This window comes from Dendrobates tinctorius, unplaced genomic scaffold, assembly GCF_039654945.1.
Source record: "Dendrobates tinctorius isolate UK_male_01 unplaced genomic scaffold, ASM3965494v1 ptg000028l, whole genome shotgun sequence".
In the NCBI taxonomy this organism is placed as follows: domain Eukaryota; kingdom Metazoa; phylum Chordata; class Amphibia; order Anura; family Dendrobatidae; genus Dendrobates; species Dendrobates tinctorius.
Window position 1 is genome coordinate 52,462,743 of NW_027361696.1, and position 12,988 is coordinate 52,475,730.

General features: G+C 41.0%; 1 protein-coding gene across 1 annotated transcript in view; it reads right to left on the reverse strand.

The window, feature by feature from the left end:
• The window catches only part of ERFL (ETS repressor factor like), a 102,552-nt gene extending 92,729 nt beyond the window's left edge, over positions 1-9,823 (reverse strand). Inside the window, exon 1 of the mRNA XM_073570703.1 lies at positions 9,182-9,823. The gene's annotated coding sequence lies outside the window, so the exon portion shown is untranslated. The remainder of the gene's footprint in view (positions 1-9,181) is intronic.
• Between the last annotated feature and the right edge of the window lie 3,165 nt (positions 9,824-12,988).

Sequence of the window (12,988 nt, forward strand, 5' to 3'; positions counted from 1 at the left end):
GGTAAAAGTTGGTAAATAGGTCCCAGAAATGAGGTGAAGGTTCCTTGTTGGTGTAATTGATGGCAGGATCTTGTGTGATTGTGGTGGGGGGATATTTGTTGGGTAAAGGATGACGATGGTGATGGTTGGATGATGTATGGTTGTGGTGGGGTGATGGATGATGGTTGTGAGATAAAGATAGGTTATGGGTGTAAGTGATTGTGGGTTCATTGGAAGTTGTGGTGGAGTGATGGTTGTTGTAAATGTTGGTTAGCAGGTGAGAAATATGCTGAGTAGGTTGGTTGTTGGTGACATTGATGGTAAGATGATGTGTGGTTGTGGAGGGGTGACGGTTGTGGAAAATGTGGCTGATGTTTTTCTGGTGAAGGTTAATGATAGTGATTATGTGTCACTGTGGAGGGGTGACGGATGGTGGTTGTAGGGTGAAGATGGGTTATGGGTGCTGGTGGTTGTGGGCTGATTTGTAGTTGTAGTGGGGTGATGGTTGTGGTAAATGTGGGTGATATTTGTGGAGTGAAGGTTGATGATAGTGATGGTAAAATGATGTGTGGTCAAGGTGGGGTGATTGTTGTGGTAAATGTGGGTGATGTTTGTGGGAAAAGGTTAAAGATATTGATGGTAGGATGATGTGTGATCAGGGTGGGGTGATTGTTCTTGTAAATATCGGTGATGTTTGAGGGGTGAAAGTTCATCAGAGTGATGTAGCATGATATGAGGTTGCAGTGGGGTGATGGTTGTGGTAAATGTGGATGATGTTTGTGGGGTGAAGGTTGATGATAGTGATGGTAGGATGATGTGTGGGCACGGTTGCAGTAAATGTGGGTGATGTTTGTGGGGAGAAGTTTGATGATAGTGATGGTAAAATGATGTGTGGTTATGGTGGTGTGACGGTTGTGGTAAAGGTAGAACGTAGTAATTGTGGGAAGAAGATGGGTGGTAATGATGGTAAGATGATGTGTGTTGGGGTGACGGATGGGAACAGTGGCTGTGTGATGGGGTTGTGAATATGAAATGATGAGAGTTAAAGATTAGGAGTGAAGGACAAGATCTGCAAGGAGTTTGTATGTTCTTCCCGTGCTTGCGTGGGTTTCCATAGGGTACTCCAGTTTCCTCCCACATACCAAAGACATACTGATAGGGAATTTAGATTGTGAGCCCCATCGGGGACAGTTCCAATAATGTCTGTAAAGCGCTGTGGAATTAATGGGGCTATATAAATGAGTAAAATAAATAAATGTGTAGATGTGGGGTAATTGGTGCCAGATGTGGAGTGATGGTTGGCTATAGGTGATATCAATGGTAGCAGGTGGTTGTGGTGGGGTGATGGATGGTGATAGATGTGGGTGGTGGTTGTGGGGAGAAGGTGGTATGCAGTGACGGTGAGGTTATGTCTGGTTGTGGTGGGGTGACGGGTGGTTGTGATGGTTAATATTGGTTAATGGACAGATGTGGAGTGATAGGTAATAGCGATGATGGGGTGATAGATGTGAGTTGTTGTGGGATAAATGTGTGTAATGTAGCATGGTGAGTGGCATAGGTAGGTTAAATGGCGAGTAGTTAATGTATGGGGTTAGATGTTTATTCATAGCTGGAGAATGATGGTAACGGTGGTTATAGTTGATGATGACGTGATTGTCATGGTAAGGTGATGTGTATTAGCAATGGATATGTATAGGAGTGATGCTCGTCTCTTTGAATTTCCTACACCACCACCTCTTATTTGTGATTGGGGTTAAAATCATGAAAAGCTGCTTTATTCTACAAAAAGTTGAATTATATAATGAAATTTTATTTCACTTTTTTCCCAGCTGCTTGAACTCTGAGGTGTCAGATCCCCGTCGGCCATTCCCAACTCTACCGTCCACTCCGCAATTATCACAGTGGGCTGAAAAAGTGGGCCAATATCTAAAACTGTATGCAAATTTTTATTTCGCAACTCATAGACAATGAATGGCACTATGTGGTTTACAGATGTAGCAGGGCTGAAAGTGTTGTTTAAATCTACAGGGTCTCGTCATTACAGTATTAGGATATGGATAAGATTAGCTGCAGTCCTATGTAAAACCGCAGATACCATATCATAAAGTTACAAATAGTTGTGCCAATGACAAACTCAGCCCTGCCGCATCTATATTTAGTGAAAGTACATCAGTATGAGTCTCTTCCAATCCTGAAAGACCGCAATATATGTTTTGTACAATATTAAAGCCTATAATTCTGAACGGATTATTGGTCCTCGGCTCATCAAGTCTTCATCAGTATCTATTTAGATCTCATTAAAACCAAGGCGGTAACTACTCAGTTATTGATTGGCCCCGGCTAGGCCGCAGAAAAGCTCCAAAATAAAACAAAAAAAAATGCCCACCTTTTGGCTGCTGTAAAAAAAAATTAGGAAAAGAAAAAAATATATTAAAAAAGAATAAAATAAAGAAAAAAAATAATTTAAGAACTTAAAAAAACGATAAAATAAAAAATATCTAAGTTTGATGACATCACTTCACTTCAGATAATTAGAAAACAAAAAAAATATTAAAAATGAAAAAGAATTTTACAAAAATATATCGAAAGAAGCAACTAGACTTTTTGACACGTCGAAAGAAACGCCTGCAAAACATCCGGAAAACTGGATGTGACAGAAAATACTTCTAGTACGACAAATGGTAATATTTTAGATTGATTTTATTTTATTTTTTTAATATCCAAAATTAAGAAAAAAATAACTGATGAGATTTTCAGTCTTTTTTTATTTATTTATTTTTTTTAAAATGTCCATTTTTGAACAGCAAAAGAATTTGATCAAATCTGTAAATATTTGCAAAAAAAATTACATAAAAAAGAATAACAAAACAAAGCGAGTCCACAAATTTGGGACGGTATACGGTGGATTATATACGCTTACCGAGCGCCGTCCATTTTTTGGTCAAAACATTTGCAAATTTTAACAGGTCACAGAAAATTTAGTTGGGACTGCGTTTACACTCGACCTATTTTTTTTTTTTTTTTCATATCCCAAATAATAAAAATTAATGTAAAAATATAATTTATTGATACAATCATATCTGGTGAACCCTGTATTTTTCGGATAAGGTGCCCAATGAACCCAGGAAAAAAAAATCTGTCTGATTTTAATGTTTTCTAAAGTAATGTATTTGATTGAGTTCTCACTTTTTTTTTTAATATTTCACTATTTAAAAAAAATAGATATTTTTTATTATTTTCTCGTGATTATTTTAAGAGCGTTGGGCTCATCCTTGACCTCATTTTGCTACTCGTGAACCCTAAAATTAAACATCAATCATCAATTTTACCAAAACGTTTAATTGGAATTGATTCCGAAAGAAAATTAAAATAAATTTATCGTTTTTACAAACTTAAAAAAAAAAATAATTGAAATATATAAAAATTTGGCCCAGAAACAACAACATGGCTGTAGCTGACTGTGTGGCTGTCACCTGTTAAGATTACAAGGCCCCGGAGCCAATTCCGCCGCTTATCCTCTCGGGAGATCTCAAAACCGAAAAAACATGTCATTTTCCTTTCGACAGCGCTGGAAGGTATTAGGAACCTTAATAAAATGTCCCTGATTTGCCTCTTCTGTGACACGTTGGCTGAGATTCCCACAGCTGTCCACTGTCCCCGGCCCATTTTGGGAGATGGGTCAGGTGCAGACGTTGGGTGGCGCGGCGGGAGGAGGAGGAGGGGGGAATTCGGATCTTGATGATAGGACCTTGTCTCGAATGCCTTCATCATTTTAAGTCCTGTCCTTCGGCAGCTTAACGCTGGAGGAATGAAAATCAAATATGCCGGATTTTCCCCCAGCGTACGTGACGAGGATCCGCGCTACCGACAATTCGAAATGCCGACATGGATGCGGGCGACAAACCCTCGCGACACGTCGTAATCACCATTTGCCACTTTATTTAAAAAAAATAAATTAAATTACGTTTTTTTTTTCAAAAATGAAATAAAAATTGTAATATCTTTTAAGCCGTTCACATTTCGACTTCCACCAGATAAACCGCAGAGGACTCATTAAGAGAAATCCGACAAACTCAACCCTGCTGCATCTTATCCGGTCTGTGCCAGATGCATCAAAAGGAGGAGAATTATTTCATTTTTGATGTTCAGATTTTTCCATTTCTGTATGAAAATCTTGAACGTCTTGAGCGCGACTTATTCTACAGGTCTGTTACGCAGAGATGAGGTTGTCATATGGCGGAGGGTACGGCTCTTGATCAGTGAGGTAAAAGTCCTATGACAAACTCAGCTCTGCTACACGTGTCGTACAGGTTATGAAGTGATTAGAAACTATGAACAAAAAGTGCAAATGTCACAGGATTGTGATGGAAAGACTTCTGCGGAGCGCATGCTGCACGGTCCGCTCATCACTCTTATCTCTAGGTACGGAATCTTCTCACACTTTCTTCCTGGTTCTTGTGTAAAGTGCGGAAGGAAAACACAATTTCTTCCACTATGGACGGTTTAAGTGTTCTTGTGGATTTTTATGGCATCTCTCTCCTGTTATGTACTTGGTTTTTTTTACTTATGTTTTATCCATCTATCTCCCATACTGTTCTATTATCTATCTAACTATCTATCTATCTATCTATCTATCTATCTATCATCTTTCTATCTATAATCTATATAGCTATCTATTATCTATCTATCTATTATCTATCTATTTATCTATATCTATCTATCTATCTATCTATCTATCATCTATCTCCAATACTGTTCTATTATCTATCTAACTATCTATCTATCTCCCATACTGTTCTATTATCTATCTAACTATCTATCTATCTATCTATCTATCTATCTATCTATCTATCTATCTATCATCTTTCTATCTATAATCTATATAGCTATCTATTATCTATCTATCTATTATCTATCTATTTATCTATATCTATCTATCTATCTATCTATCATCTATCTCCAATACTGTTCTATTATCTATCTAACTATCTATCTATATATCATCTATCTATCGATCTATCTATTATCTATCATCTATCTATCCATTATCTATTTATCTATCATCTATCTATCTATTATCTATATAGCTATTTATTATCTATCTATCTATTTATCTCTATCTATCTATTATCTATCTCCAATGCTGTTCTATTATTTATCAATTATCTATCTATCTATTATCTATATCTATCTATCTATTTTTCTATCTATCTATTATCTATCTATTCTATTATCTATCTATCATCTATCTATATCTATCTATCCATCTATCACTCTCTCTCTATTATCTATCTATCTATTATCTATCTATCTATTATCTATCTATTATCTATCTATCTCAGATTTATCCATATAACTGCCATGTTTTTTGTCTTCTTTTCATCTTCTTGCAATTTGGATATCAAACTGCCCAATTAACCCCTAAACAGACAACTTTAATAACAGCACACACACACATCACAGTGCTGGGATCACTTGTATCCCCACACTCGGCACCGGCCCCCCTCTATCTATCAGCCCCCTGTTATTATTCTCATGTGAAATGAGTCCCTATGTAAATGTAACGGGTGAATTTATTAGTCAGTGAACTATCCTGGACACTGATGAATCTGATCCGTGGGATAACACACAAATGTGTCTTCTTCATCTTGCAAAAAAAAAAGAATAAAAAAATGAATTCTGATTAATCGATGCTTTAGAAAGGGTCGGCGTGTGGGAGACTTGAGGCAATAAAGGACGTCAGCGTTCTGAATATGCACAGTTCTATTTATTATATGTAGCAGAGCTATATTTGCTATGGAGTTCTATCAGAAAACCTGTCGGGATTATCGTAAAGCAGTGAGTTTTGCTTAAGTCCTGTGTAGGACAATTTAAAATGAGCTACAATGTTTTTATTAGTAAATGACTAACTCAGCACTGCTACATCTGTGTAAAGTATCAGCGATTTACACCCACATTTTTTATTTTTGGGGGGTGAGATATTACATTTTTCCAGTCCGTGATGACAATGATCCATGTCTTTTGGATGAACAGGACTACAGGCTGCCACAGCCATGGATTGTAAGCTCTTGGGACGCCGCAGTCAACCGGAATCCCATTTCAGCCTTACACGAATCGCACTCTCTTTAGATAAAAGAAGAACACGGTGAATTCAGTTACAGACGTTGCCGGCCTGTACCGCTGTTGTATTCAATTACATTTAATGGAGGGTCAAAGTGTCAGTAAATTCCAGTGTAAATAAAAGATGGCGGCAGAAAAGACAAATTATCTCCTATCTTCACAGCGACCACATCCCAACTCCCCATCGTAGTAGTTTCTTATATCATATTATAAATTCATACTGCATAGTCCTTCATACAAACTTTAGGATACATAAACAGATGTTGCAGAGCTGTGTTTGTCATTGCAGAGCTGTATTTGTCATAGCATCTTTTGCACATTTTTGAGGTCACAGAGTTTAGAAAACGAAGTAGGGACATCTGCAGTCCTATGTAAACACACAAGTAACACATACTATTAAAATGAGGCAGATGACAAACTCAGCTCTGCTACATCTGATACATAATTTAAGATTATTTCTACTGATATGAGTTTTTTTTCTGCTTTTGTCTAATTTATTTTTCAGTTGGTCATTTGATAAAATGGAACACAAGTCAGCGCAAAGCTATTAGGGCATGATAGGAGTTGTAGTTTCACAGCCACAGGTTGGAGATCACTGATGTTACCTCTTGGATGTCCGCCCTACGACGAGTCCATAAAGGAGGGAGAAGTCAGCGTATGTCATGAACATCAGGAAGCAACAGGTTCCCTCATGTATTGGGAGTTATGGGAAGTATATAGTGTGTGCTTTTGGGACATTATACACATATTAGATGTAGCAGAGCTGAAAATGTTGTACTTTTTGCTTTATCATGGTCTAAATGATAAAACAAAACTGCACAACACCATAATGAGTGGTCTACAGATGGAGCAGAGCTGAAGTTAAATCTCACAAGCCTAGCTCTGCTACATAGGTATCAAAGCTGTAATTTATCGGGACGTATATACATGCATTCAACATACTGGTGAGCATTATGTGGTATGCAGATATAGCAAAGCTGAATATGTAATTTAACAGATTCCCTTGAGTTAGGATAGATTTTCGTGCAGTCCTATGTAAAGTCATAGGTTACACCCTTACCATGGCAAGAACATTTCACAAACTCATCTCTACTACATCTGAACCTACATTCTTGGGCTTGATGTGGAACGATAATATAAACAAACAAAAAAAAAAGTATGAGCGGATAAATTAGGACACCCCAAAGATGCCCCCACCCATTGAAATTGCACAAGATTATAAGGTAAAAGGACACGACACCCAGAAATGTACAAGTAGCAGTGCCAAGTTTGTCGCGTGTAGTAAAGCTGAGTTTTCCATTTGGCACAACTCATGTCATGGAGTTTTACATAAACCTGTAGGTCTTTGGACACCATTATCTTCAGGCAGCCCCGAAAAAAGTAAAAAACAAAACAAAAACATTTTCCTAGTAGGGTAATAGGTTGGACTTGATGGACTGGGTCTTTTTTCAACAATATTAACCACACAGCTATGTAAATTTGGCTCTGCAACATCGGAGCAGTAGAAAGGCAATCGCCCGGTGGGGTTATGGGTTGGACTTGATGGACCGGTGTCTTTTTTCCATCCTTATCAAGTATGCAACTATGTAAATTCGGCTCTGCTACATGGAAGGATTTGGAGAGAGCTCTCTTGGGAAGCTCCTGCGTCAATGGCCATATGGGAGAGGTGGTCGGTGCACCGGAAAGGTCTTCGTATAAGGCTTTTTAGGGTCTTACCGGGGTAAGTGGAGGGTTAAGTGTAGTAGGCGCTTGGCATGCAAGAAGCGTCCGCAGGCAGCCCCACAGAGGGCAGAGAGAGGCAGTTTAGCTCTGATGGATACACACACTTGTCTCTTAATCTCCGGAGCTCCTGATCAATACGCTATTTCCCTTTGTTGCCAGAAAATTCGATCCTTGCCCTGGAATTAGGTTCCCTGGCTTAATCTAAACGGAAACCGGCCCCAGTTAGCTGCAGAGAGGGGAAGAGACGTGAGAGAGGGGGAGAGGATAAAGAGAGATTGAGGTACAGCCGAGGAAAATGGAAAACAGGCGAATGACGATCGGAGACATAAATTGCGTAAAAAAACAAAAAAAATCATAACACCGGAGAAGATAACGGGGGTTTTACCCTTACTAGAAAGGTGGCAAAATTATAAAGAGCTTATTATCTCTAGTACTGCGCCAAACTGTAAGCGCGTGTTCACACCGATTCTTTTCGCTGAGTTTTTTTTTTCGAGCGGAAACTCTCCAAATTTCTCAAATCCTTGAGGTTTCTGCTCCTAAAAAGCCAAAAAAGACTCACCTTAAAGTTAAACGAAAGCGAAAAAGTTAAGGACGGACTGAATTTCTCAATGACCCGGAGCCAAGTTTGTCAATTGTGGCAGTGATGCCGCTGCTAAGTTTCACTTTACGGCAGGGGCTGAGTTTGTCATTTCGCCCCAACAGTCGGATTTGTGGTTTTACGTAGGACTGCGTTATCTTAACGTAGAGCGTTAAGAACAATTAAACGACAAACTCCGCTCTAAAACAGCAGGGGACGGAAACTCCGGGGAAGTCTCCAGCCAAGAGGAGGATGATGGGTGGAAACTTTGCACTAGAGCTTTTCCCACTTTGTTAAAAAGTTGCCCATTCCTGTATGTAGATATAGCAGAGCCGAGTTTGACTTTTGACACAAGTCTGTAGTTTGATGTGATTTATATATAAAAAAACATGAGATCCCAAACACTTTCAGCTCTGCTACATCTACAAAAGATCTATTTCCTTGTCTTACCTGCCTCCCTTCAACTCATATTCAGATTAGGAGCCTGCACTACACCATTTGCTTCAAGGTCCTGAATGCCAGATCACCCCATCTGATGTGGACCTTTTCGGTGACTATTTCCAGGCTCAGCAGGACTAGACTGCACCAGTACTGTAGTCTTAGAGTTGGCTTTCTGACCCCATGCACTTGCCATCATGTAGCAGTTTTCCCTGTGTTTAGAGTAGAGAGGTCACTTTTCTCCTCTCCTTACACTACAGCCTATACATGTGTCCAACTTATATTAACCCCTTTTCCCCCAACAACAAGACATCAACAAGAAAAGTCAAGTCTTGGAGTACTCACATTTTCCTGGGCATCCAATATCCCTTACAGTAGACCTCAGCTGGCTCCTTGGAGACTTGAATAAAATAATGAAACCTCTTTTATAACAACTCAGAAAAATAAATTAAAAGTGAGAGTCCTTTAAAGTAACTCTCCCTCCAAGCCAGGAAAACCCAATGGAAGTGGAAGAAAGAAGGTTATAAGAAGTGACCTAAAGTGTGAGGAAGGGAGGAGAAGAAGAAGTAGAAGGAGTGGAAGAAGTTGGGTGCAAGAGGACAAGAAAGGCGCAAGAGAGAATAGAGGAAAGGTGGAAGGAAATAAAAGCCAAGAAGAACAAGATGACAGAAAAGGAAGGAGAGATCCCAGATAATAATGATGAAGGAGAAGGAGGGAAGTCTCAATGGATAGAAAGAAGAAGAAGAGGAGGAGAAAGGAAATGTGTGTGTGCGCTCTGCAGTGTCGGGCTAAACTCCTTTCCTGCGCACTCCTGGCTTCAAGCTGCAGCAGAAAATATATGTACAGGCAGCCAGTGTCTGGGATCGATAGAATATAATTTTCCCCAAACTCGGAAAATAAAGTTCATAGATGATCAAATTTGAAAACAGATGTCGAATCGCGATTCTAAATAGGATTCGATCCCTCTCAATGCACTGTAGATAATATTTGGCCTGCCACTTGATGAGAATGAGTGATTTCATTTACACAGGGTTGTTAGGGAGTGGAGATAAAAAAAAAAAAACTTGTTTTGCTGAAAATGGCTTTTTTTTTTACCATCCACCCCCCAAGTGCCCCCCTCCCAACACCACCATCTTTTCCTTTCCCATCCCCCCTTCCTCCTCCTCTTCTTCCTCTTCCCTATATTTAGTTTGGTGAGTGTATGTTTTTTTTTAGAGAGAGACCCCTAAAGTGAGATGGATGAATGTCACCCCCTGGGCTCAGTGGAGGGGAGAGAGAGGGGGGACAGATGCCACCAATAAAAAGAAAGCGACCAAATAAATGAGAATTGCACTAGCAGGACCCCTCTCTCTGCATTCCCTGCCCGCAATAACAATTACTTATCGACCGCTTCTCACTCCAGAGGTGGGGACTGGAGGCAGCCAAAAAGCACCCAAGGTATTTTTCCTGCAGCCTCTGCTACTGGCTCCTTATTTATTTATTAAAGCTGGGACTGCATGGGATGAAGGAGGAGGATGGTGGAGGCCTGAGGGGGGAACACGCACTGGGAAGATGCTCCGTCTCTGGGACACAGATTCATCATCACAAAGTGCTTTCAAGTGCGGAAAGTAAATTCTCTGGAGCGAAGTGTGTGCGTGCTGGGCAGAGGAGGAGGAAAGTTAGCTGCAAACTTTCCCGAGTGACTCCACGCAGGCAGTGACCCCTCCACACGCGTCCTGCGCAGCCACAAACTTTACTTTTCATTCCAAACTGAATTCTCCTTACCCCTCTGACCCCAGCCCCAGCTTTCTTTTTGGCCACTGTCTATTCACCTCCTTTTCTTCACTTTGCCTCATTCTTTCTCTTCTTATTCATTTTCCCCAAGTTTCTCCCCATTTCTTTTTCTTCCCACTGCATACCCCTCATATTCGCTTGTCCCCTCCAAACCTTATCACCATATCTCCCTATTTCCACTTTTCCACTTCCATCTCTCTACCATTTTATTGCCCTCTACCACCATATTACCCTCCTTTATGCCCCTTTACCCTCTTATCCCCTGTCTCTTCTTATTTCTCCACCTTTCCTCTAATTTTGCCCCTCTCTAATTTATGTTCTCACACCTGATTCCTTCTTACTCTCCATCCTTCTCCAGTTACCCCTCTGCTCCCTTTCTCTTTTTACCCCACTTTCTCCTGCCCTTTCTCTGACCTCCCTTGTGTTCTCTCCAAGTCTTCTTTTCCTCTTCTCCTGCCTCCCTCTTCCCCCACATCTGTCTTTTCATCCTCACTCCTTTTCCCAATTTTTGTACCCCTTTTTCTCTTTCAAAATTCAATTTCCCCTCCAATTGCCACCCATCTCTTTATTCCCCACTTTCCCTTGCCCTGACCTCTCTTGTGCTTTCTCCAAGTCACCCTTTCCTATTTTGCTCCTATTTTTCTCTCCTCCACCTCTGTCCCCTTATTTCCTCCCTCTTCTCCACTTTTTTCCACTCATTTCTCTCTTAAAAACCAGTCCCCCCTCCAAGTTTTACCATCCCTTTTCCTTATTTTGTTTCTCCTTTCTCACTCTCCTTCAACACCAAACTCCTCACAGTCCTCCTCTCCCCATCCCAATCTCTGCCCCTATGCACTAACCATAATATTATACTTATCCTATAGTTCTCCCTCTGGTCCCTGTGTCTCTAGGCACTGTCCATATTACACTTGTGACTTATCCTATAGTTCTCCCTCTGGTCCCTGTGTCCCTAGGCACTGTCCATATTACACTTGTGACTCATCCTATAGTTCTCCCTCTGGTCCCTGTGTCCCTAGGCACTGTCCATATTACACTTGTGACTTATCCTATAGTTCTCCCTCTGGTCCCTGTGTCCCTAGGCACTGTCCATATTACACTTGTGACTTATCCTATAGTTCTCCCTCTGGTCCCTGTGTCCCTATGCACTGTCCATATTACACTTGTGACTTATCCTATAGTTCTCCCTCAGGTCCCTGTGTCCCTAGGCACTGTCCATATTACACTTGTGACTTATCCTATAGTTCTCCCTCTGGTCCCTGTGTCCATAGGCACTGTCCATATTACACTTGTGACATCCTATAGTTCTCCCTCTGGTCACTGTGTCCCTAGGCACTGTCCATATTACACTTGTGACTTATCCTATAGTTCTCCCTCTGGTCCCTGTGTCCCTAGGCACTTTCCATATTACACTTGTGACTTATCCTATAGTTCTCCCTCTGGTCCCTGTGTCCCTAGGCACTGTCCATATTACACTTGTGACTTATCCTATAGTTCTCCCTCTGGTCCCTGTGTCCCTAGGCACTGTCCATATTACACTTGTGACTTATCCTATAGTTCTCCCTCTGGTCCCTTTGTCCCTAGGCACTATCCATATTACACTTGTGACTCATCCTATAGTTCTCCCTCTGGTCCCTATGTCCCTAGGCACTGTCCATATTACACTTGTGACTCATCCTATAGTTCTCCCTCTGGTCCCTGTGTCCCTAGGCACTGCCCATATTACACTTGTGACTTATCCTATAGTTCTCCCTCTGGTCCCTGTGTCCCTAGGCACTGTCCATATTACACTTGTGACTTATCCTATAGTTTTCCCTCTGGTCCCTTTGTCCCTAGGCACTATCCATATTACACTTGTGACTCATCCTATAGTTCTCCCTCTGGTCCCTGTGTCCCTAGGCACTGTCCATATTACACTTGTGACTCATCCTATAGTTCTCCCTCTGGTCCCTGTGTCCCTAGGCACTGCCCATATTACACTTGTGACTTATCCTATAGTTCTCCCTCTGGTCCCTGTGTCCCTAGGCACTGTCCATATTACACTTGTGACTTATCCTATAGTTCACCCTCTGGTCCCTGTGTCCCTAGGCACTGTCCATATTACACTTGTGATTTATCCTATAGTTCTCCCTCTGGTCCCTGTGTCCCTAGGCACTGTCCATATTACACTTGTGACATGTCCTATAGTTCTCCCTCTGGTCCCTGTGTCCCTAGGCACTGTCCATAGGGAGAACCAGAGAGGATAAGTCACAGGTGTAAACCTGTGACTTATCCTATAGTTCTCCCTCTGGTCCCTTTGTCCCTAGGCACTGTCCATATTACACTTGTGACTTATCCTATAGTTCTCCCTCTGGTCCCTGTGTCCCTAGGCACTGTCCATAT